Raw genomic sequence first — 24,900 nt, forward strand, 5'->3', positions numbered from 1 at the left:
TTCACCACAGAAAAGAATTGCAGGATGAACGAGTCTGATTTGATTAAATCAGAGTCAGAGTTGATTAAAAGAGATTCAGAACCCGAGAGTGAGCAGAAAGAGGCTCCTGGGAGGGAAGCCAAGATCTGAAAATACGGGTGTGGTCTTCTGAAGACAAAGTCAGTAGTAGGTGCCAGGGTTGCCAAGTTTACACTTCACAGGTGACTAAGGGATTATTTTTTTCAAACGTGTTCAAGATGTCATGGGTTCATTGATGGAAACCAAGCTGGTGAGTAAAATCTAGGTCAAAGGAAGGGCAGGACAAGAGCTTTTCTAAAAATGTAAGTAGAGTTTTAGTCTTGCTTGTGAGAGTCCCAGAAACACCAGGAAAGGAATCAGGCCATATTGAAAGGTCACATGAGCTTGGGCTCTCAGCTTGGTTCACTGCCAGCCTAACATTTTAATTTGAAAGTATCTCTGTATGAAAGAAATATTGTCTCTATGTCAGCAGCCTTCACAGGAAGTTGGGATTGTGCTGGGTTCCGAACTTAACTGGAGAGAAGCTCCCCAGGCATTTTTCCTCCTTCCAGAAACTTTTTAGGGTTTTTTTTTTCCTCTTTCTCTCTATACTGTGTCCTCCGGAGCTGTCCCTACTCAGGGATGAACCCAAGGCCATGTCCACAGTCTTATGGATAGGGACGTTTTCCCCACAGAAAGATCACCAGGCAGCCTTTAGCCCTGATCACCTCACATTTGAGGCTTGGGGGCCATGAGTTTTCTCCTGTTCTCCATCCCAGCCTCCAGATGACCCTCCTGGATCAAGATCCATGCAGAACTGTCTGGGCTTGGATCTAAGGAGTTCAGGGTGCAGCTGTTCTGGGTCCCTGAGTAGAGCAGGGCCCAGGGCTCACAGTTCAGGCCTCCTCACTTTTCCAGAGCCTGAGGACTGGGAACTTGAGATTGGTGGCTGCTGATCCTCCCTTTGTCTGTGAGGAGAGGATGTGGGCGCTTTGAGAGGCTGGGCAGGGTGGGGAGTCTAGTCTGTTTTTTTCAACTAAAGGGGAAATAGGGTTCAAAGAATGGGCACACAGTAGGTCTGGGGCCCTTCCTAGTCCTTATCTCAGGCTAAGATCTCCCTGGAATCCAGAGACCTGAGCCCTCTACTCCTGATATTTCTCCCGCTTGTTGTGTGGTAGCTGACACAGGACATACTTGTCATCCTTTGGAGAATGACAGCAGTGACCACAGTTGGGAACTGAATGGTTCTGTATCTTAGCTATCGTGAATATTGCAGCAGTAAACATGGTGTGCAAACATCTGTGCAGGACTTAGAGAATATGTATATATATGCTCAGGAGTGGTACATCTGGGCTATAGTTTCAGTTGCTTGAGAATCTTACATCCTGATTTCCATAGTGGCCGAGTCCATTATCATCCAACAGCACCTAACAGGGCTCCTCTTTCCTCACAGCCTGCTAGGGCTGGTTATTGTTCATTTTCTCAATGACAACTGATTTGACCAGAATGAGTGATACTGTCTTTTTTCTTTTAAAAATATTGATGATATGATGGTACGGGCGGCCTGCAAGCCAGGCAGAAGCTGCCGCGGGAGCAGTACAGGGTCCCTGGGCGAGCGGCAGAGTCAGGCGGCTGGATATGGTGAACGGCAAAGTAAATGGACATAAGGCTATATATAAAGCTAGACATTTATTACTTAAAAAAGGGAGATATAGACAAACATAAAACAAAGACATACACACACACACACACACCAGAGAGAGAGAGGAAGATGGCGGCGAGGGGAGGGGTCAAAAGTGGCTGGGATGGGCGTGGTTAGTTCTTAAAGTGATAGCAAAGAATAACATTCCCGGATCCTTTTTATAATAAAAGTAGAAGGTTAGACATTACAGGTTGAAGGAATTGGGGCAGCGAATTCTCAAGACTGCTTCCAGCTGATTTGTGGGCGTCATCTTTGGGGGGGTGTGGGGGTGAGGGAGATCCGAGAGAAGCTGGGTGTTGGTCACATTTTGGCATAGCTGGTCTCTGCTCCCGACAGGACAGGTGTCTGTGGCATTGAAATGTCTGGTGTCTCTTGTACCTGGTTAGGGTGTTGGCAGAACAGAGAACAAAGTTAAATTGAGGAAAAATTTTTTAGGACCAGGGAATTGAGGGGTTTGTATCTGACCTGTTTACGGTGGGTTTTTTAATTTGGCTCCCTGGAACTTATAAGAAAAACAGAAGCTTTAGACATATATTTTGTATTAAGAACTCCTTGGGTTTGTAAAAACAGAAATTATAATGAAAAGTATTTTTTATTTGGTGAGACAACCTGGCAAAACCTCTCAGCTATCAGACTGTCAGAGATCTTTGAGAAGGATAAGATTTTACTTGAGTTACTGATTAAAAAATGACAGAGAACTTACTTGGTTGGCACCGAGAGCTACTCTTTGGTCCTCCCTGGTCGCTGAAGGTTGCATTTGACCTTTGTTGTTTAATGTAGAGCTGCCAGGCTTTTGAAGACTCTGTGGATCAAGAAATCTTTAGGAAGACAGGTCTACCTTACCTGCGCAGTTAGACTGTCGATTCCAGTGATCCTGTCCACGTTTGGAGGTCTCCAGTTTAGGTGATAGGCAGTTTTTACCCAATGGTCAGCACTTGGCAGTTGAAGCAAAGTGCAGATGGACGGTGGTCAGTGACATGACCGTCTGTCTTTTGTCTTCTTGGAGGAAACAGAGTGCTTGCTAGGAGCCAACCTGTCTCTTTTGGTTATGAAAAGTTTTTTAAATAATTAAACATTTAAATATTGCATTTCCCAGATCTTTGAGCAGTTGAGGGCTGATTATTAGGTGTAGCTGCAGTATAGAATCTATCTGGAAGATTGGGTTTGAGTTTGACTGTAATAGGTAAAATCCACATTTGTAAAAAGACAGACAGAAAAAAAAACTGTTTGTAACATTAAGATTAAAAGTACATACCAGTTATGATTTTGTAGTCTGAAACGAGATGAAATGAATAATCATTATACACAGAGAACAGGAATTAGGCAAAGTGTATGTTTCTGATGGGTCCTATCAGAAAGCATGTCACTATGCAAAACACCTGTAATTACAGCTAAGGAGAGATTTTAGTGAACACTGAGGAGGGGGAGGGGAAAGCGGGACATACATAACAGTGGGAGGGCCTGGTTGCGTGATCTGGCTCTCAGTGAATCTAGTGATAAAGTCACCTGACCCCAATGAACATGGCGGCGGCCACGTGTTGCAAGGGAAAAGTTACAGTTTGTTGTTGAGCTGCCATGCCAAACCATAAGCCACAGAGGGGAGCAAAAGTCTGGAACCGAAAAAAAAAACTGCACCAGGTCACGGCTGGGATGGAAAAGCCCGCGACTGTCTGCCATGGACGATTGTTATCCAGAGTCTGAATCGTGAAAACCCGCACAACGAACGCGCCCAAGACCACGTGAACAAGCGTCCTTGATTCACGGGTGGGGAGCTATGGGCCTAGCTGGATAAACCAGAGGCCGGGGCTGCTCCTGGAGCGCCGGTACGACGAGAGGAGAGAAAAAGTAAAGAAAAGAAGTGAAAATGAAAAAGGATAAAGAAACTGAGGACCCGGTCCCCAGATGAATGTCGAATGCACAGCACGGGAATGCAGTGCTAACGCAGGTGGACCAACCCCCGGGGTTGTCCAAACACGATTTCAGCAAAGGAAAGTAACCTTCTGTAGCAGAACGAGGAGCGACTCACCAAGTGAAGACAGTGTTGGTTGTAACAGGTGGGTCGGTGTTGAGACCTCGGTTCCGATTCAGTCTCGGAAGTTGGTGCTCAAAGTCCCGGAGGATATGTGAAGCCGGGACTGGCCCTTGGTGGGTGAATCTCTCGAGTCCACAGCACCAATTTTGTTCTTTTAAAAATATTGATGATATGATGGTACGGGCGGCCTGCAAGCCAGGCAGAAGCTGCCGCCGGAGCAGTACAGGGTCCCTGGGCGAGCGGCAGAGTCAGGTGGCTGGATATGGTGAACGGCAAAGTAAATGGACATAAGGCTATATATAAAGCTAGACACTTATTACTTAAAAAGGGGAGATATAGACAAACATAAAACAAAGACATACACGCATACACACACACACACACACATATACACACACACACACACACACACGCACACCAGAGAGAGAGAGAGGAAGATGGCGGCGAGGGGAGGGGTCAAAAGTGGCTGGGATGGGCGTGGTTAGTTCTTAAAGTGATAGCAAAGAATAACATTGTCAAGTAATTAATTTGCATTTCCGTGAAGGCTGAGGATGCTGAATGCCTTTTCAGATGTTTATTGCTCTATTGTGGTTTTTCTTTTTGGATCTGTCTGTTAAGACCATTGTTCATTTATTGAGTAGAAGGTGTGTGTGTGTGTGTGTGTTTGTGTGTGTGTGTGCGTGTGTGTGGTTTCCATAGTCTGTACACATTCAGACTTCAGCCCCTTGTCTGTGGTGTAGCTGGCAAGAAGCCCTGTTCTGTGACTTTCTCTACATCTGCTGGTTGTTTCCTTTGGTGGGGGAAGCTGTACATGGTACACCCTAGGGGACAGTCCTTATTTCCTGTGGTATATGGGGAATACACCTTAGGGAACAGTCCTTATTTCCTGTGGTATATGAGACCTTTCTCATTAGCTCCTTGTCTATACCTGTATCTTGTTGGACCTAAGTTTTTCCTCTGGCAATTTCTAAGTTTCAGGAGATATCATAAGGTCTTTGGTCCATTTCTAATTGATTTCTATGCAGTGTGAGAGATTCTGTCCTTTGTCTTAATGTATAGAGTCCCTTTGTCAACCCATGTGTGGCATACAACAGGGTTAAGCACATCTTCTCTTCAAGAGGAAGCCCTGCTGGCGCCATATACCCAAGGAATCTGGGATGATTTGGTGGAAGCTGCTCCTCTCTCTGCCGAGACCCTGCCCCCTCAGGAAGCCCTCCAAGGAGCTGCCCCTCCCCTCAGAAAGCCCGCCAAATGTCAGTCTCTCCCAGCGGCTGCTCAAGACCATGCTATACAGGCTACTTAAGAGGTGGCAAGGTACCTGCAGCATGCTCTCAAGTCCTCTCCCCTGCCTTCTGGAGAGACACCCTGGAGATGCTTTGCTCCGCTCAGATTAAACCTGGATTCATTCATTTGACTTGATTGGCTTATTACATTGGTGGCGGAGGATTCCCCATAACCAGGAATCTAAAACTTATCACCTTCTTAAAAATAAGTTTTAAAAACTGTTAATATATAAAGGCATTTTTCTATTTTATTTATTTGTAAGCAGCAAATGTAAGCCTTTATTAAAGTTTTTCCCAAAGTTTTGTGTGTATGTGGGGAGGCAACCCTATGTAAAAACATATTACAAATTTCTCATTGTATGTGGGTTCCATCCGAATCTGTGCTTCCCTCCTCCCGGCACGGATTGTGCGCCTTCCGTACCTCGCCATGAGCTTGGGTCAAGTGTCTAGGGGTTAAACAGAGACACACACAAACAGAGAGATCTGGGTCATTTGTCAAAAGGTAAATGCCAAATTTATTTAGTTTCTGCCAGGTTAAGTACTCTTTTCCCCAGAAGAGCAAACTCCCTCCCAGCCAGGTGTGAGAAAACAGCATGACCAGCCTGGCGCCCCTGAGGAATTCCTCTGCAGGCAGGGGGTGCTAGCAGGAGCCCGGTGACAAACAGCTAGGATAGGTTTAGGTGCCCTGGGAACCCTTCTTTGCAGGTGGGAAATTACCATATCAAAGATAAAACAAGGCTCAGGGTTAAATCAACCGGGCTAGTAGAACAGGCACAGGAACTAGCAGGAAGCTTGGCTGGTAAGCGAAAACAGACAGTCCTTGCATGCGTTTTGTGCCTCAGGGATCAGGGGAAAAGCCTGGGATCCAACAATAGTAACCGTTTATAAGCATACAGTAACCATTATTTGGAATTTATATCTGCAGTAAAACAGCTTGCCCTGGTTGATATATCGCACACTAGTTACCCTTCTAGTTGCTGTAACAAACTACCAGTCAAAAGCAACTTATGGAGGTGGGGTTGATTTTGCCTCCCACATCCAGGGTACATTCATCAGCCTGGGTAGTCATGGGGGCAAGAACCAGAGGTGGCTGCTGACATCACACACACACACACATACACACACACACACACACACACACACACACACAGCCAGGAAGTGAAGAGAGAGATAAACACCAGTGCTTACCTCTCTTTCTAGTTTTTATCCAGTTTGGGGGCCCCAGCCCAGGAGATGGTGCTTCAGACATTTAGGGTGGATCTTCTCATCTAATCTGCTCCAGAGATGACTTGCCTAGAAAGTCCTTTAGAGGATTCTTCAACTTGCCTGCAAAGATGAGCATACTAAGTATCTCCTTAAGTATGAACCTATTTGCTTTCATGTTAAGAGTGGCTTAAAAACTATGTTTTGTCAGATTAGTGTTTTAAAGGTTCACCCTAGGAGTTTAAATTATTTAACTGATGAATTTCATAATTTACATCTATGGTAATCACTAAAATACTCATCCCCAACTCCATAATGTCTCCTTATTGCGCATTTGGGGTTTTATCTCCATATCTCTGGGCTCTGCTTTTATGCTGAATTTTCTTCTTCTTGAAATGTTATATTCTGTTTTCCTTCTCATGTTGGTTGTGGCTGACCTATGACCCATACCAATGTTGGTTCACGTTTATTATTATTTTTGTTTTACATTTAATAAAAAAGTATAAAGCATATTTTCATATTTTTTGTGTGCTGTCTCCAGACCCAGTTTTCTGAAGGGTTTTGAATTCTATAACTTAGTTAACTGTGGTCTTCTTTTCTGTTGTTTAGTGTCATCCTCCTCTCATTTTGCTGCACAATTAAAACTCTGAATATTTGCTCGGCTCTTGCCACATCTTTTGTTTTGTATTAGAGTACTTTCTACAGAACAGTATTTTCAACTGCAATCTATTCGGGGCAAATATTTTAAGCATTCAAGGTTATATATTTGTTTATATATCATAAAAGATATATTTTTTATATTTGCATTGTCCTTTTGAGACAAAACACAAACACCTGCCTTGGCCTTACAAGTTCTGGGATTACAAAAGTGTGCCTCTGCATTAGTTAGGGTTCCTATCGCTGTGAAGAGACACCATGGCCATAGCAACTCTTATGAAGGAAAACATTTAATTGGGTGGCTTACACGTTTAGAGGTTTTAGTCCGTTATGGTGCAGGCAGACATGGTGCTGAAGACGTAGCTGCAAGTCCTACATCTTGATCCGCAGGCAATAAAAAGTGGTCTGAACACTAGGCATGACTTGAGCATTTATGAGACCTCAAAGCCCACCTCCACTGTGACCCACTTCCTCCAACAAGGCCACACCTACTTCAACAAAGTAGCACCTCTTCGTAGTGCCACACTCTTTGGGGGGTGGCTTCTCTTTCAAACCACCACAGCCACCATACCCAACATCAAAATATTTTAAATTCATTTTAGCAGGTAAATTCTAAAGCTGTTCTCTCAAGTGCCTGTCCGTTGGTTATTTAATTAAACTAAGGTACTTTTCAAGAGGCACTTCATGGTTATCATCATAGAATAAGGCAGTTAATCACAAAATAGAAAGGTTTTCCAGGTTATCTGAGCAGGCCCAATAATGCTCTATTAAAAATCAGAGAAGTTTCTCTGGTTGGGAGTAAGATGACTGAGCAGAAGTTAGAATGGCTGTAGACGTGAGAAGGATTTCTTGTTCTGTGACTGCTCCTGCGGTGTAGGGACAGGAGAGAGACCTGGAGAAGTTAAAGGTACCCAGCTGCCAGCCAGCAGGGCATTAGGGACCTCAGTTCTGAAAGTCCCAGGACCAGGATCTTCTTGATAATCCAGATGCGTAGGAGACATACACACATACTTTCTTATGTGTCCAAGTAACAGCCCAGCTGCTATTGATTTTTGGCCTTGTGAGACCTACATTGGCATCATCATCTGAGCCAACAGATTTCTGACTTACTGTGATGTGATTGTTAAACTGTCAATAGAATCATCTGGGAAGAGTCTCAGTGAGGGAGTGTCTAGATGCAATTGACTTTTGCTCTTGTCTATGGGAGATTTTCTTGCTTGGGTTAATTGACGTGGGAAGATCAGCTTGCTGTGGGTCACACCCTGCCCTGGGCTTGGGTTCTGGACTCTGTAAGTATAGAGTGTGGACTGAGTACAAGTGGACACACACGCATGCATGCATTCTCTCTCTACTTTTGCCTGTGCATGTGACCATCTGCATCAAGTTCCTGCCTTGACATCCCTGAAATAATAGAATCATGGACCATAATCTGGTTTGGGAGCTAAAATAAACCCTTCCTTCCTATAGTTGATTTTGTGTGTCAACTTGACACGAGCTGGAGTCAGCAGAGGAAGAAGCCTCAGTTGAGGGAATGCCTCCGTGAGATCAGCTGGGAGGCATTTTCTCATTTAGTCATCAAGAGGGAAAAACCCAGCCCATCCCCGGACTGATGGTCCTGAGTTCTATAAGTGAAGGACCCCAACTCATTTTAGTCACAGTTATGTCATTTTGCAAAGAAGCTCAGTTCAGAGAAGGGCCCCCGAATGCTGAGCAAAGCAGGATACCTGAGGTCAGAACGAGGACAGCCTTATTAGGCTGCAGTACAGAGGATTTATGGTCAGACATCTGGTGAGATACCCAGGACAGCCTTATCAGGCTGCAGGACAGGGAATTTATGGTCAAGACATCTGGCCTAGGGGGAAACAAAGACTTCAAAGGACTGACCATATATGCTTGAGATAGGGACAGGTCAGTTATCTGGTTTCTTTGATCCTGGCCAAGGACCACGAGGCCTGCCCTCAAATTCACCCCTCGCCTCATTCAAACTGGCCAATGGGACCCCTGTAACCGCGCTTTTGCTTCTGTAACATTGCTTCTGCCTATATAAAGATACCCCAAGACATAGCTCGGGGTGCGCAGTTCTCCATGTGACTGCAGCACCCACAGGCCTGTGAACATTAAAGTTTGCCTCTTGTTCTTGCATCCAGTGGCTCTCGGACCTGGTTCTTGGGCACGGGTCTCCACGCGTGTGAGACACCCTCCGGGTGCTCTTTCATTTGGTGTCAGAAGTGGGATTGTGGAAGATCTCTGCCCAACCCATCCGACAACCCACTGGGAGGTAAGCTGGCTAGCCACTATTTGTCCTTGTCTGTTTGCTGTCTTGATGTATTAATTTGATGTAATGCGCAAGCGTTTGTATTCCGTAGACCTGGATCCACGGTCATCTGTATTCTGGGCGGCTTTGAGGAGGAGCTGACGGGCTCTGAACTTCTCACCAGCTACCCTGGGGGACGCCCCAGGGATCTGGAGAGCCCGAGGGGCTCAGCACGAATCCTAGAAATTCGTGCTTCTGTAGGGTGAAGTTTTCACTTCCCCATCTGAATTTGTACTTTCGGTTTGCTGCAGCCATCTGAATTTGTACTTTCGGTTTGTCACCGAAGTTGCGCTTTGCGTCGCCGGCTGTCTGTTCTGTCTTTGTCATGTCTTTGTTTTTGTATTTTGTTTCGTTTCTGTTTGTACTCGAGTCTAAACCTGGTACCATGGGACAGTAAACAGTAAGTATCCACCGCTGACCTTTGCTCTAACTTTAGAGAGAAGTTGCAGACCAAGCCGTGGAAATCCGAGAGACGGCAAGCAGTCTGCTTCCTGGAATGGCCACCAGGAGAATTTATCCAGGGAACTCCCCTACTCTGGGTAAAACCATTTTTATTACAGAGCATGGTGCAGATGATAGCGGCAGTCTGCCCCTCCCCTGTCTCTTTTCCCATGCAGGAGCGGGAAAAAAAAAAAAAACCCAGAAAACTCTGCTTTCCTGATACCCAGCCCGACCTCCCGCTTGCTGTTGTTGCTGTTGCGATTGCCAAGCCCTACCCCGAATGTGCGCTGCGTTGCGCTTGGCTAGTTCTGGTTAGTTCTCGGTGGCGAAGGGCACCGCGCTGATGAGAGCAATGGCTGGACTTGCCAACCGGCACCTTGGGGGCGGCCGCCGCTGGTGGGCCGCAGATGAGGAAGAGCGCAGGCAGCCACGGGACCCTGCCAAATGGGCCAGGGCCGTGACAGACCGGCCGAGAAGGGGGGGGGGGGGGGAGAAAAACAGCAGTGCGGCCAGAACACATAGGCCCGGATACAAACTCGTCGGGGAGCTGCGGGCCGTGCTGCCCAGACGTGGGGAGGGAGCAGCGTCGGCTCCTGCCGGAAACACAGGGGGCGGGGCCGCTTGTGTTGGCTCCCACGTCCTACGGAGCGGAGCGGAGGCGGAGGCGGAGGCGGCTGCAAGCGGCAGTCCGCCTGCGCTCGCCGATAGGATTTGCTAAAGGATACAAAAGAGCCATAGAGAGAGAGAGAGAGTTACAAACGGGACCAGGCGAACTGCCAGGTGGCACAAAAAGGAACGCTAGGTGCGTGCCCCGAAAGGAGGGCGGAGGGCGGAGAGACGTGGGCGCACAGCCCACAAGGAGCCTATGTCCCGCCCGCAGCTTAAAGTTAGGGACTATAATAGATTCAAAGGTTCCTACAGACCCAATAGAGACATAACCAAGTCTTGGGATGATTTGTTGACTAATTTTCTGAGATTTCAATATATTAGGATCCAAAGTGGCTGTGTCAGTTTACATTTCCACCAATGGTAAAGGAGTTTCTCTTTTACATAGGTTATGAGCAGTATTTGATCTTGATCATGTTATAGGGATAAGATAGAGTCTCAAGAGTTATTTTGATTCACATTTCTCCAATGATTAAAGATGTTATATTTGAGAATCTTTTAAATATCTTTCAGTCATTTTAAGTTCATCTGTTGAGAGTTTACAGATTAGGTCTGTAACATAATTTTTTTTTGGATTATTTGTTCTTATGAGGACTAAGTTCCTAATTTTCTTATAAAAATATCTTCCCATTCTACAGGCTGATGTTATGTTCTGTTGATTATATCCTTTGCTATACAGAAAGCTTCTCAGTTCTGGAGATCTCATTTATTGATTGATTGTTTCTCTCAATGTCTATGCCACTGAGGCTATGTTTAAAAATGTATTTAAAACCCTTTTTCTTCTATGCGGTTCAATATTGTTGGTTTTATGTTAAGCTCTTTGATTTGTTTGGATTTTAGTTTTGTGCATAGAGAAATATGGATCCACTTTCATTCTTTTACATGATGGAGTCCAATTAATTCTTAAAGGGAAAAACTGACAGTCAAAATGCTGGGCTCATGGCAATTCTCAGGGGGGCTACAAGGCAGGCACCCCACTAATTCGGCCAAGGAAAGAGAGGTTCTCCAGGGGCCAGTTAGAATCTATGTTCCTTAAATGTTTAATGAAGATTTACAGGCATCTTACCCAACCTCTAAAGTCAACAGGCAGCGATAGCCATGGCTTTCATAGGGCAGTCAACATCAGATATAAGGAAGAAGTTACAGCAGATAGATAGACTGCAAGATTATACCTTGCAGAATTTGGGGAGACAGAGAAAATGTTAAACGAGAGACAGAAAAAATGAAGCAAAAGAGAGAAAAGCGGAAGGCAGAGAAAAGAGAAAACCGGAGGGATCATAGACAGGAAATTTGGACTCAGACAGATAGGGAGCCTGGGCAACAGAAGAGGACCAAAGACAAATAAATATAAACAGAGGCACCCCTTGGACAAAGGCTATTGTGCTTATTGCAAGAAAAAGGACATTAGATACCTCTATAGATTTTTTAAGGACACATAAATGACTCATTCCTCCCTGGTCATCCCTGAATGTATGACCAAAGGCTTTTGCTGACCAAACGAGGGACTTTTACTTTTCCTGCTGTTTTCAGTTCTGCAGAAGATGCAGGCTGCTTGCCTGCCTCTGCCTTCACCACACCCTCCTCACCAGGATGACCACCGCCCCATGCCATCACCACCTGAGAAATCCTTGCCTCCTAGCAACTGTCCTGGTGCCACACTTGTCTTAAAGCCTGCAGGAGCCCTGGCTGCTCACCCTGCAGTCTGCTCCCGTCACCCGTGTCAGACTGCAATAGAGCACTCACAATGCTACCACAGGTGCCCTCCTGCACCAGGCTGCTGCTCCTGTGCCCTGCTCACGTCGATGGACTATGGATCATATCAGCATCTGCAGAAAGGACAGGCAGCTGGCAGAATGGCAGGCTGAGCAGTGTCAGGCAGAGCCGGAAATAATGGCGAAGCTTGCCTGGGGCACAAGGCTGGGAGTCGGAGCCAAGCAGGTATACAAGACTGAAGGTAAGCGAAAGGTGGGGGCAGGAATGATGAACAGGAAGCGAATGATTTGGATGAATAGCTTCCCTTCAGGGATATTGGCCCACCCAGAAGGCTGAACTTGTGACATTGACACAAATTCTATGGATGGCAGAGGAAACATCTACACTGACAACAGGTATGCTTTTGCCACCACCCATATACACGGAGCAATATACAGACAAAGAGGACTGCTGACACTTGCGGAAATCTTGAGCCTCCTCACGGCCACACGTTTGCCAAAGAAGATAGCCAACATACATTGGTCAGGACTGAGACAGCCAATGTAATGGCTAAGAAGATCATAAAAAATCTTCCCGAGGTTTGGGATGCCCAAGGTAATCATGTCCGATAATAGACCTGCCTTTGTTGCCCAGGTAAGTTAGGGCATGACCAAAGACACTGGGGATCAATTATGCTTACCAACCCCAAAGCTCAGGTCAGATAGATAGGATATAAACTGACAAAATTGGCCCTAGAGACCAGCAAAATGACTGGCCAGAGCTCCCTCTGTCCTGTTCTGGGTTTAAAACGCTACAGCAGTCGCTGCCACTAGTTCTGTTACCTGGCTAGTTAGCTGCTACTCATGCATCTGCTGACTAAGGCTGACCCTGGTGATGGATATCCTGAGCTCAGGGCCTGCACAGGACAGGCACATCTGCTGTAAGATGGGTTTACATCGCCTTTAAGGCTCTTCTTTCCTGAAGTCAGAAGCCCACAGGGCTCTGCTCATTTTTTTAAGAGTTAATGTCTTTTAAACACGGTAACAGATAACAGAAGCGAAGAGTAATTCTGTTCTGTTCCTCCCCTATGTGTCTGGGACCTATTGACAGAAATTATTTTATACGATCTGAGATTTTTCCAGATTAGACCGTTTTGGCAGAGAAAAGCAAGCACACCTGAATCTTTCTCACCTCTTGACTGGTTTTGCTTTTCTACAGGAAAATTTTGCTTTAGATTATGAAATGGCCTAATTTTCAAAAGATAAACAAATATGGTTTTATTTACGATCACCATTCCAGTCCCTCTTAGTGCTGAGGCTGGAGAACCACTGTCTGGGTTCTCAAGATGCTGCTGAGCCTTTTCTTCTATTTCTGTTTTAGTTCTGAACATAAATCCTAATACACCATCTCCCTTTTACACCCCCATGGATTTTATTTCTGAATGTTGTCCCTAGGTCCAAGCTGGCCTAATGTTTTTATGACATGTTGCGCTTTTAGGACTTACTGGGTTAATTATATTTATTTTTCTGTACCTCTTACGAACTAAACCTAATTCTTGATTTCTGCTTCCACATTGACTGTCCTCTGGCTTTGGGGCTCATTGTTTTGTCTTAAACATTTGTCATTCTGTATTGCATTTTCTTTCATTGCTTGTTGAAGTTCTCACAATAGGCACAACCCTTGTACATTTGGATGAAGATGAAGCTGATGCTATAGAACATAATGGAAGCCGGTGAATGTCATATGGTGCCAGCTGGGCTGAAGCTAACCTCTCAGGCGCATTCTCTGGAATTGAGGATCAACACACCCAGTGTCTACAGCAAAGGAGATTTGTCTTCATAATACTGAACTTGCCTTTTAAGGGAAACATTGTTTTACAATGATAAGGCATCCATATGTTTCTTAGGACTGAGAAAGTCAATAGACTATTGCCACAATGATGGGTGCTAATCCCAGGTCTGCAATGGTTCACAATGTCTACCATGTAGTTACTTTCAAGCTTCATTCATCAGATAATTTTGCTAAGAGCCATTCTGAAGTAATGCTAGTTCTCATGTGGTTATTGTCTGAGCAAGCCTTTTGATTTTGTTTTCAATATATAGCTGGGCCCCTACTTATTCTGCTTCTTATCATTACAGTCGGCCCCTGCATTTTAAATCACCTGGTGCAACCTATGAAAGACAGGCTTTTAGTTATCCAGACTCTGGTCCTGACCCACCAATATCAGCAACTGAGACAATAGGAGACAGAAATATCACGATCAGTTTGAGTTAAAGAATTAACTCAAGTTATAAGAGAAAAATGGGGGAATGAAGGACCCCAACTCATTTTAGTCACAGTTATGTCATTTTGCAAAGAAGCTCAGTTCAGAGAAGGGCCCCCGAATGCTGAGCAAAGCAGGATACCTGAGGTCAGAACGAGGACAGCCTTATTAGGCTGCAGTACAGAGGATTTATGGTCAGACATCTGGTGAGATACCCAGGACAGCCATATCAGGCTGCAGGACAGGGAATTTATGGTCAAGACATCTGGCCTAGGGGGAAACAAAGACTTCAAAGGACTGACCATATATGCTTGAGATAGGGACAGGTCAGTTATCTGGTTTCTTTGATCCTGGCCAAGGACCACGAGGCCTGCCCTCAAATTCACCCCTCGCCTCATTCAAACTGGCCAATGGGACCCCTGTAACCGCGCTTTTGCTTCTGTAACATTGCTTCTGCCTATATAAAGATACCCCAAGACATAGCTCGGGGTGCGCAGTTCTCCATGTGACTGCAGCACCCACAGGCCTGTGAACATTAAAGTTTGCCTCTTGTTCTTGCATCCAGTGGCTCTCGGACCTGGTTCTTGGGCACGGGTCTCCACGCGTGTGAGACACCCTCCGGGTGCTCTTTCATAAGAAGGTGGGTTGAGTAAGTCATGGGAAGCAAGCCAGTAAGCAGTTCCCTTCCATGGCCTCCGCATCAGCTCCTGCTCCCAGGATCCTGCTCTGTTTGAGTTCCAATCCTGACTTCCTTCAGTGATGAACAGCAATGCTGAAGTGTAAGCCTAATAAACCCTCTCCTTCTCAACTTGCTTTTAGGTCTTGGTGTTTCATCACAGCAACAGAAACCCTAACTAAGACCCTCCCTAAGTTTTTGTTTGTTTTTCTTTCTTTCTTTTTTCCAAAGTGTTTTATTACAGTGACAGAAAGGAAGGCAGGACATGCAAGACAATAAACACACATTGATTTAGGCAGCATGCCAGTCAGATTCCCATTGCTGTGATAAAACACCGTGACAGCTTGGGGAGGAAAGGGTTTATTTTGTCTTGTAGATCACAGCCCATCATGAAGGGAAGTCAGGACAGAAACTCAAGGCAGAACCTGGAAGCAAGAACTGAAGCAGAAGCCATGGAAGAATCCCGCTCCCTAGCATGCTCCCTGTGACTTGCTCGGTCTGCTTTCTTATACCACTCAGGACTACCTGCCAAGGGTTGGCACTACCACAGCGGGATGCTTCCCCGCTTACCAGTTGCTAATCAAGAAAATGCCCTATAGATTGTCTGCAGGTCAATCTGATGGATGCAATTTTTTCAGCTGAAGTTCCTCTTCTCAGACAACTCAATCTGCGTCAAGTTGACAAACACCTAACCAGGACAGGCTTACTGTAATCACAGGTCTACTGTAATTTGCCATGACCATTTATAAGAACTAATACAGCTTCTTATTCAAGGAAGGACTTGATCAACTAATAAATTATTTTCATTGTAGTAAGACTACTCCGTTGTACTCTTGCTGTTGGAGAATCTGGCTTTAGGCTTTAAAAATAGTTGGACTGAGGCTATAATTCAATGGGAGAGCCTTGTTTAGCATCCACAAGTCCTTGAGTTCAATCCTTGGTTCCATAAACACAAACCAACAACTTGGGGCTGCAATCCAGAAAGTTGTGGTGTGGTGGTTTGAATAAGAATGCCCACTGCTAGGTCACAGATTTGAATGCTTGGTCACCAGGGAGTGACACTATTCAAAAGGATTTGGAAGAAGTGTGTCACCAAAGGAGGGGTTTGAGGTTTAAGAAGCCCAAGTCATGCCCAGTAGAATTCTCTTCTTGCCTGCAGATTCAGATGTAGAACCTACAGCTTCTTCTCTAGGACCTTGTCTGCCTGTGTGCCACCATGCTTCCCACTATGAGGACAAGAGACTAAATCTCTGAACTGTAAGCCAGTCCAAGTCAAATGCTTTCCTTTATAAAAGTTTCTGTGGTCATGGTCTCTTCACAGCAATAGAACAATGACTAAGATGTGTGGTTACATCTCTGTTCATTGATTTTTACTCTTCTTAACTGTCAGTCATGGTCTCAGAGAGGTAGAGAAAGGTTTAACCACATTCCCCCATTTTTCATAGCTGGCACTTGTAGGTGTGGCTGATTTTTTTCTTTAATTCAGCTGCTACTCACCTCTTGTTGCCCTATGTTTTATAAAACTTGAACTTACTGAGATTACAATGTGCAGACGACACTTTAAAGGTATTTTATTTGAGGGAACATCATTAGAAACATGGAGCTAGGTGTGGTGGCATACTTCTTTAATCCGAGCCCTGGATGGGGTAGCTAAGACGGAAAGATTCTGAGTTCAAAACCAGCCTGGGCTACATGGTGAGATCCTGTCATATTCTAATAAAATAATAAATAAAATAATGTTTAAAATGATAAATGGCAGCAGGGCATGGTGGTGCATGCTTTTAATCCTAGCACTGGAGAGGCAGAGGCAAGTGGATCTCAGTGAGTTCAAGGCCAGCCTGGTCTACATCATGAGTTTCAGGAAATTCAGGGCTATATAGAGAGATCCTGTCTCAAAAAACAAAATCAATAAATGAACAATATGGAAGTCAAAGCAGATGAATGGCATTCTGCCATAAGTTACCTACCAACCCATGAATTCTGTAGAGAATCCTATTTCCAAATTGTACTATCTTGCGGTATGTAACAGGAAAACTATTTTTGGTGGACACGCTTTAGCTCTTAGACAAAATGAATGCTATAACTGCACCAAGGTCCTGTGCACTCTTTATCCTTTCTGTAGTTTACAGATTTCATGAAGTCAGCTCCTGTAATCCTGCATTGTAATTATGGGAGATAAACAAACCATCCAGTCCCTTTCATACATTGGACAGACATATTAGTTTTAGGCTTTTAAACAATCGAGCTGAGGCTGTGGTTCAGTGGTGGAGAGCACTTCTGGAGCACACGCAGGTCCCTGGGTTCAATCGCTTGCCCCATAAACACAAGCAAACAAACAAAGACAATCATCATTTTTGCAGAACAGCCCCCTTTCAAAACTGCTCTCAGCTGAACTGATCAGAAGTTATGAGACTTTTTTATGATTCTAGCAGAAGCTTAATGAATAATTTTAAATAGATTTGAATACCTAATATGCCCAATCCGTGTGAATTATAGTAACACTTTGCCTTTCAGGGGAAGTCACTGATTTTTGACGCTAATATGCAGAACAACACATTAGGAACACATGCAAAAAGTCAGGAGAATTGTGCCTTTAAAAGCACAAATGAGCAGAGAAAACCTTTCTAACCAGAGACACCTCACGGAATGGCTGGCTGTTTACTTGTCATGGGAGAATTTTTCTGCTTAGAAACGGCATAATGGACTGTTCAGCTCTTGCTGGCAGATGCCACATGACATAGCAACAGTGGAGAAAGAAAGCCAGGGGAGATTTCTGCTAGAAATAAACTTACTTCAAATCTTTTTTTCCTAGAACATTTCAATGAAGACGTCCCTTCCTCCTGGCAAACTAACACTTGAATAACAATGACAAACAGCATCTACTTCTCTTTCCATATCAACCAGTGTGGACTGGATGATAATTTTACATAGAGTGGATTCCTGTTCACCCGAGAGGGTATGAACATAAGACTAAGAGCTAACAATGTACTTTTGAATGCAGTTACTCTGCCTGAGTAGCAGGCATGAGGTAATTGTTTAATTTGACCTGTATTTAACTAAGTAGTTGATGATTTTTATTGTTCTCTTTTAAATATTTTTGTGTACTATGAAGTATTTTTTTAAATTTTTTTCTCTCTCACAATGGTGAATGCTTTAAAATGGCTTTTCTAGAAAGTGCTACCCATTCTCATCATTGTCAAGCTATTTCATATTTCTTTGTGTTGGTAATCCTTTTCTCAAAGGAGTACTCTTGCCTTCTGTTCAATTTTGGCTTGCAGAACATTCTTATCTCACACTACTTGAATTCTCTCTCTCATTTCCACCCCAGTCCCTGCCGCCACGACCAGAGAATGCTGTCTGCAGTGACAGTCACTATTAGGGGGTTTGTCTGCTATGAAAACACTGAGCAACAGAAAAGGCCTCTTCTTGTTCTGGCTTCATCCCGGTTATTGTGATAAAATATCCTGACAAAAAGCAACTTAAGGGAGAAGGGAGTTTAATTCAGCTCTAATTGCAGGTTATGATCCATCACAGGGAAATCAAAGTGTCAGAAACTTAGAACAGCTAGTGACATCACGCCTACAGACTCTGGCTAGGGAATGTTGCTGCCCGTGTGGTGGTGGGCTTTCCAACACCAATTAACAATCAGAATAACCCTTCACAAACATGCCCACATGTAGATGGAGTTTTCTCTCCCTCCCTCCAATTCCCAAATAACTGCTTGGAGGTCAAACTTGTTAGTAGCTAACTCTTACACTTAAATTAATGGTACAGGAGAATTGTCTGTATTTTGTCAATCATGTATTTTAATAAAACACTGATTGACCAGGCAGGAAGTATAGGCGGGTCAACCACAAAGAAAGTAGAGGCGGGGCAATGAGAATAGAAGAAGGCTAGGGAGGAGGAAGCTCCCTCTGCCATTCCTGCGCAGACCACTGAAACAGCAACATGTGAGTTGACAACTGAAAAAGGTACCAAGCCATATAGCTAACATAAACAAGAATTATGGGTTACTGTAATATGTAAGAATTAATTAATAAGAAGACTGAGCTAATGGGCCAATCAGTTTATAACCTAATGTAGACTCTGTGATTTCTTTGGGACTTGCTGGCTGTGGGGTACCTGGTGGGACAGATACCCCATCAAGCCAGCCCCTCATGTTACAAATTAACACATAAATATTTCTTATTTACTCTCTGTCACATGGCTCATGGCTTGTTTCCTCATTTCTACATATCCTGTTTCTAAATTATTACTTTCTTCTTAGGTATGGCAGTCAACACGTTTAATCCCAGCACATGGGAGGCAGAGACAAGCCTCTGTGAGTTTGAGGCCAGTCTGATCTCCATAGCAAGTTTTGGGAACAACTGAATGATAGAAAGCAAAAGAAGACTTGCTTCCTCAGCATTCAGTCCTGTATGTAAAAGTACATTAATCACTGTTTATGAGTGACAAGGAAAATTATAGTGATCACTATCGGGTGAAGGGAGACAGGAGGGAATTTTGGCTAAAGATAGACCAAGATGAAAAAGATAAAGATAAACAATCAGTTACCTACAGTGTCCCATCTCTGAAGAGTCTAATACAGAGAGCTGGAAAACCAGGCCAGTGTCTCTCTTCTTCTTCTTCCTCCTCCTCCTCCTTTTTTGAAAGAGGGAAATGAAAAAGCAAAGGGCATGAAAGGAGAGCAAAAAGTGATAAAGGGGGAAGGGGGCTGGAAAGATGGCTCAGTGGTTAAGAGCACGGACTGTTCTTTCAGAGGATCCTATTCCCAGTACTCACATGACAGCTCAGAATGGTCTGTAATTCTAGTTCTAGGAAACCCAACACCTTGGTTAACACCAATGCACATAATTCTAAAAATGTGGTGTAGGATGAGAACAAAACAGGGCCTACCAAACTGACATTGGGTATTAAATAGGGAAAAAAACAGATTTGAAGGGGGAGGAGGACTGGTGGACCTGTTTATTGGACCCAATCTCGGGTCTCTTGATGTTCCTTGCCTGGCTTCTAGAAGTTTCTCTAGTGCCTGAGAATTCCTCAACAATGGACAACTATTTTCTCCCCTAGGTTTATTTTGGGAGTCTGGTCAAGCGCATGGGTGGTGCCACACCAGTGGAGTCTTAGAGGCTGATCATATCTCTGGTTATCTCTGGAAATGCTCATCCTGCCCATGGGAAGGTCCTTCCCACTGTCTAGAGGAGAGCTGGGCACCAGCATGGGGGGAAGAAAAGTCCCTCTGTAGAAACTGGTTTCAACCAGATGTTCAAGTTCCTGAGAGCGTCATGGTCCTGATTCTGAGGACCATAATTTCTTCTTTCCCATAATTCAGCAATATTCAGGTGACCAATTCCAGTGTGTGTGTGGTCTGTCCTGTGATTCCTGCTTTCAGTTTCCCAAGAGAGGTGGTCACAGAGGGTCTTGGGCTGCTGAGCCAATGATGCAGTGGAACCTTTTAGTAATGGCATCTGGCTTCCACGGAGTGAAGTACTAAATACACAGCACCAAGGAGAGAGGATTTCCCTAGCATCTGTCTTCCTCTTTGCGTGCTACTACTGTCTAGGGTCCAGCACTTTCCCCCAGGCCTTTAAAATGTCTGCTATTGAAAGCAAAGTGCAGGCTTTCTAAGCCTCTGCCTTTTGCAGTTTGTGGTAAGAGTTCCATCTTAGTGGGAACAGGGGGCTACCTCAAATGAACCAGTCTCTTGGAGCCCAGCTCTGAATTTTTTTCCTGTTTTTGTCCATTCTTCTCTCTCTCTCTCTCTCTCTCTCTCTCTCTCTCTCTCTCTCTCTCTCTCTCTCTCCTTCCCTTTCTTCCTTCCTTTCTTTGTTTGGTTTATTTGTTTTTTTGTTTATTTGTTATGTTTTTGAGACATTGTTTCTCTGTTTAGCCTTGGCTGTCCTGGAACTTGCTCTGTAGACCAGGCTGACCTCTACCTCACAGACATCCCCCTGTCTCTGCCCCCGAAGCACTGGTATTAAAGGCATACACCACCACCACCCAGTCCCACTTTTCTAATTAAAGTAGAGAGGGCACCATTCTATTTTCTGGTAACTGTTTTTCCATGGATAATTTCCCAGCAACTCTACAAATTGTACCAGGATGTCTTCTGCATTTTATCGTCTGCCCTCCCTAACACTTCTGCATAGTTATAGGAAACCAGCCAGAAGATTAGGAAACCACTATGATTAAGGAGTCACCACAGTCAGAAGCCACAGCTGCTGCTGCTGGTCTGGACTCGTTGTACCTATGAAAGAATATTAAAGGACTCTGCCCTTAAAGGATACTGGTGCCCTCAAAGCTGTGGTCACAGCCCGGCATGACTGTGTTTCCTGTGGGAAAAGCACATGTCTCTATAACCAGGCATGCCAGCCCGGGCAGCAGATGCCTGGTCTTGCTCCAATTCTGCCACATTTGATTGATTGATGGAATCTGAATCTTACCCAGGAGTTTGATGGCAAAGGAGTCAGGAAAATACAGTTTTAGTTTCACTGTTTTTATAATACAGGGAGAGACAGCAGAAATGAGATAACATGGATGCTACACACCTATTTGCCTCACCTTCCCTCAGTGTATGCAATTAGAACACCATTGGTTATAACCTCAAAAGTGTGTAACTAATACTGTATCTCATTTATTGACTTATCATATGTACATGCATGGCCACATATCTGCAGCTGCCTACCTGTATACATGATCTCTGCAAAGGCAGCAAGATTAATAGTGATTTCCAGCACGGCCTCTAGAGTCTGGTTGTGGTCAAAATCTCTGTTCATGTGAAATGGGCAGGCATTTCCTCAACATCTGTCTCAAAAACTAGTCCTCCCCCCCTAAAGTGGATGTCACAACAACACCTACCCCAGGACACTCTTGTGAAGCCCACGTAAGATGGTGCATGAAACAGAATCACCATGGTGCTTGGCTCATCATAGCTACTTAGTGGATCGTAGATCTTTTTGTTTTGTGGCCTCCAAAGATCTAGGAGGTAGCTCTGGTGTATTATACTATCTTTTAAGTCACACTGTTTTACTGGTCTTGGTGTAGTATGATGAATAAAAACTCAGAGACAGATATTGGGGTCCAACCTGAAGACCAGAAAAGCAAAGCAGTCAGCTCCTGGCTCTTATCTTGATCTCAGTCCAAAATATAGTGGTCCTGCCTCCAGAAAACCTCAGAATAAGACTGAGGCTGAGAGCTGTCTCCTCCCGTTTTATAATCCTCTCTAGTTCTGGGATTAGCACCACTACCATCTGGTTTCTATTGCAAACTAGTGTGACTACTAGAATTAAAAGTGTGTGTCTCTGCTGCCTGGTCTGTAAGACTGGCCAGTGTGGCTGCTTTACTTTTCTGATCCTCGGGCAAGCTTTATTTATTAAAATACAAATGAAATGACACCACAGTCTTGGTTTCTTTTGTTTTCTTTCTCCAGATAAGTTTCTAATCTGTAAAATGGATTCCTAAGCTTATAAAATCCAAGTACTTCCCTGAAGAAAACAAAGCACTAGAGTTGTTTACTTAGATGTATATGTGTGTGTATGTGTGTGTATGTGTGTGTGTATGTGTGTGTATGTGTGTGTGTGCATATATATATGTCTCTCTCTATATATGTGTGTGTGTGCATATGTGCATATATATATATATATATATATATATATATATATGCAAGTTTGCATGCATGTATGTGTTCATGGAGGACAAAGGTTAATTTGGGGTGTTATTCCTAAAATGCTATTCAATTTTTCAATTTATTTTAATTTGTGTGTATGTGTATACATGTCACAGATGTGTGGAGGCCAGAAGAAGGCATCCATCTATCCTCCAGCGTTAGCTGGAAAAAAAGGCAGTACTAAGCTACCCCATATGGGTGTTGGGAACTGAACCGAAACAAGAATAAGTGCTCTTAACTTCTGAGCCATTTCTTCAGTCCCTTAACCACCAGTTTTGTGACAGGGTCTCCCACTGGCCTGGGGCTCACCAGTTAGGTTAGACTGGCTGGCCACTGAGCTCCAGGAATCTGCCTGTCTCTGAGTCCCTGGCACTGACATTCCAAGTACTACTACCATACTGAAACTTGGGTTTAGGGATTAAACTCGGGTTCTCATAATTACAAGGCAAATACTTTGTAGATTTAACTATCTCATAGCTCATTAGTTAACATTTTGTGATAAGCATAAATAATGGTCTCCAGGCATTTAGAAGGGAAATGAAGCAACCCTTATATAAAATTACAAAGCCTAAATCTTCTAAGATCAATGTAAGTACTGACATTATGTCACAGGTGGAAAACTCTATAGGGTTTAGCCAATATTAAGACATACCAAAATTAATACATTAGTTGATTAAAACATTCAAATGTATTAATTTAATTCGTGTGTGCGTGCCTGAATACACACACATGTACACTTGCTTGTGCCACTGTACAATGTGCGGCAGTCAGAAGACAAATTGGGAGAATCATTTTTCTCCTTCTACCATGTGAGTCCTGGGGAGTAATGATCTCCTGAGTTATGTTACCAGCACCAGGAGTCAGTTCTACCAGTGGCAGAAGGGATAAAATGGGTACCTGAGGAGTCTATCAGCATAACAAAGCACAGGCTGGTCTCCAGGCTCCCTTAGCATCACAAGTAGCTGTTAGACATTTAGAAGTCCATCTTAGCATCCTAAGTCTCTCATTTCCTCCCCTACCTAAGCCTCTCTATGTCATGAACTTTCCTACCCCAGCTACTCATTTCTCCTTATAACCCTGTTATTTTCAACAGGCTGGCTCTCTCTTCCTCCCTCCTCTCCCTTTCTCTCTCTCTCTCTCTCTCTCTCTCTCTCTCTCTCTCTCTCTCTCTCTCTCTCCATCGCTCTACTCCACCCCAGATCTCCCATCTCCACTCTGCTCCTGCTTCTCTCATGGCCAGATACAGCCTGTTGTCTATGTTCTTTCCCCCTCTGTTCTAGACTCCTCCAGATCCCCCTGGCTGTTCTCTCTCCCATATCTACCATAAAAAACTTCCCCTTAACCATAACCTGGACCATCATATCATCTGTTTATATAGTGATATAATTCCCTACCAGACGCAATTTAGAGAACAAAAGATTTATTGTGACCCAGAGTTTGAGGCAGACAAGGTATGGTGACAGGGATTCCTGTGTGGGCAGATGTGCGCAGGTGGGGTTTCCCGTCACGCCTAGGAAGAGAAAGCCAAAAATAAAGCTGGGCTATGAACCTCAAGACCTGCCTGCTCCCACCAGCAAGGCTCCAGTTCCCAAGGGCTCTACTACCTCTCCAAACAGCAGTGACAGTTGGGGATCACATGAGCAGGTGGCTTGCATACCAAAGCAAACTGTACCCCTGAAACATTATATATCCAAGTTTGTCAGACAAGAGCTAGGAAACCTATATTAATAGTAGATTTTCTTAAGCCTTACACTCTGCCTATGGATAGGATAAAGCTAGTTCTGTGATTCATATCAAGCAGGACACAGAGGGCACCAGAGGACACTTGAGGTAAAGACTGAAGAGGAGGGGAAGTTACTGTGGTCTGTCTTCTCAGGGTAAAAACAAGGCTGAGCCCACGGCACAAAATAGTAGGATATTAGTCTTCCATGAAAGCAAGTGTAAAGGTTGTTGAATTCAGTCTTCAAGCACCCACATGTGCATGCCTTGGGAGAGTGATTATGTGTGGTTTTATTACCATCCTCTGGATTTCCATCATAAAGGGGTCACATTAATGAAGCAAAAACACATAACAAAGATTAACGACATTTATGGATTCTTATGCAGTAGAAAGTGGTATTACTTTCAATTGTGTGAGGTCAAGAAGAAAAAATATCCATGTTTGTTTGCTATCAGGATTATAAACTTTCACAGCGCTTAGGGGAAGGTGCACTCGGTAAATAAATGAACCATGAAATTACAGCCATAGCCATAGCCACAGACACATGTAACTTCAGCTTCAAGGAAAAACTGCTCAAATGCTCAAAGG

The 24,900-nt window shown here is 44.2% G+C and overlaps 1 long non-coding RNA gene across 1 annotated transcript; it reads left to right on the forward strand.

Moving 5' to 3' along the window:
• The first annotated feature begins 9,159 nt into the window (after positions 1-9,159).
• On the forward strand, positions 9,160-14,810 carry LOC148123575 (uncharacterized). The gene is made up of 2 exons (XR_015739369.1): positions 9,160-9,588; positions 11,826-14,810. It is a non-coding gene; the product is annotated as an uncharacterized LOC148123575 (long non-coding RNA).
• Positions 14,811-24,900: the final 10,090 nt, after the last annotated feature.

Source organism: Myodes glareolus, chromosome 1, assembly GCF_982192425.1.
Source record: "Myodes glareolus chromosome 1, mMyoGla1.1, whole genome shotgun sequence".
Lineage (NCBI taxonomy): Eukaryota > Metazoa > Chordata > Mammalia > Rodentia > Cricetidae > Myodes > Myodes glareolus.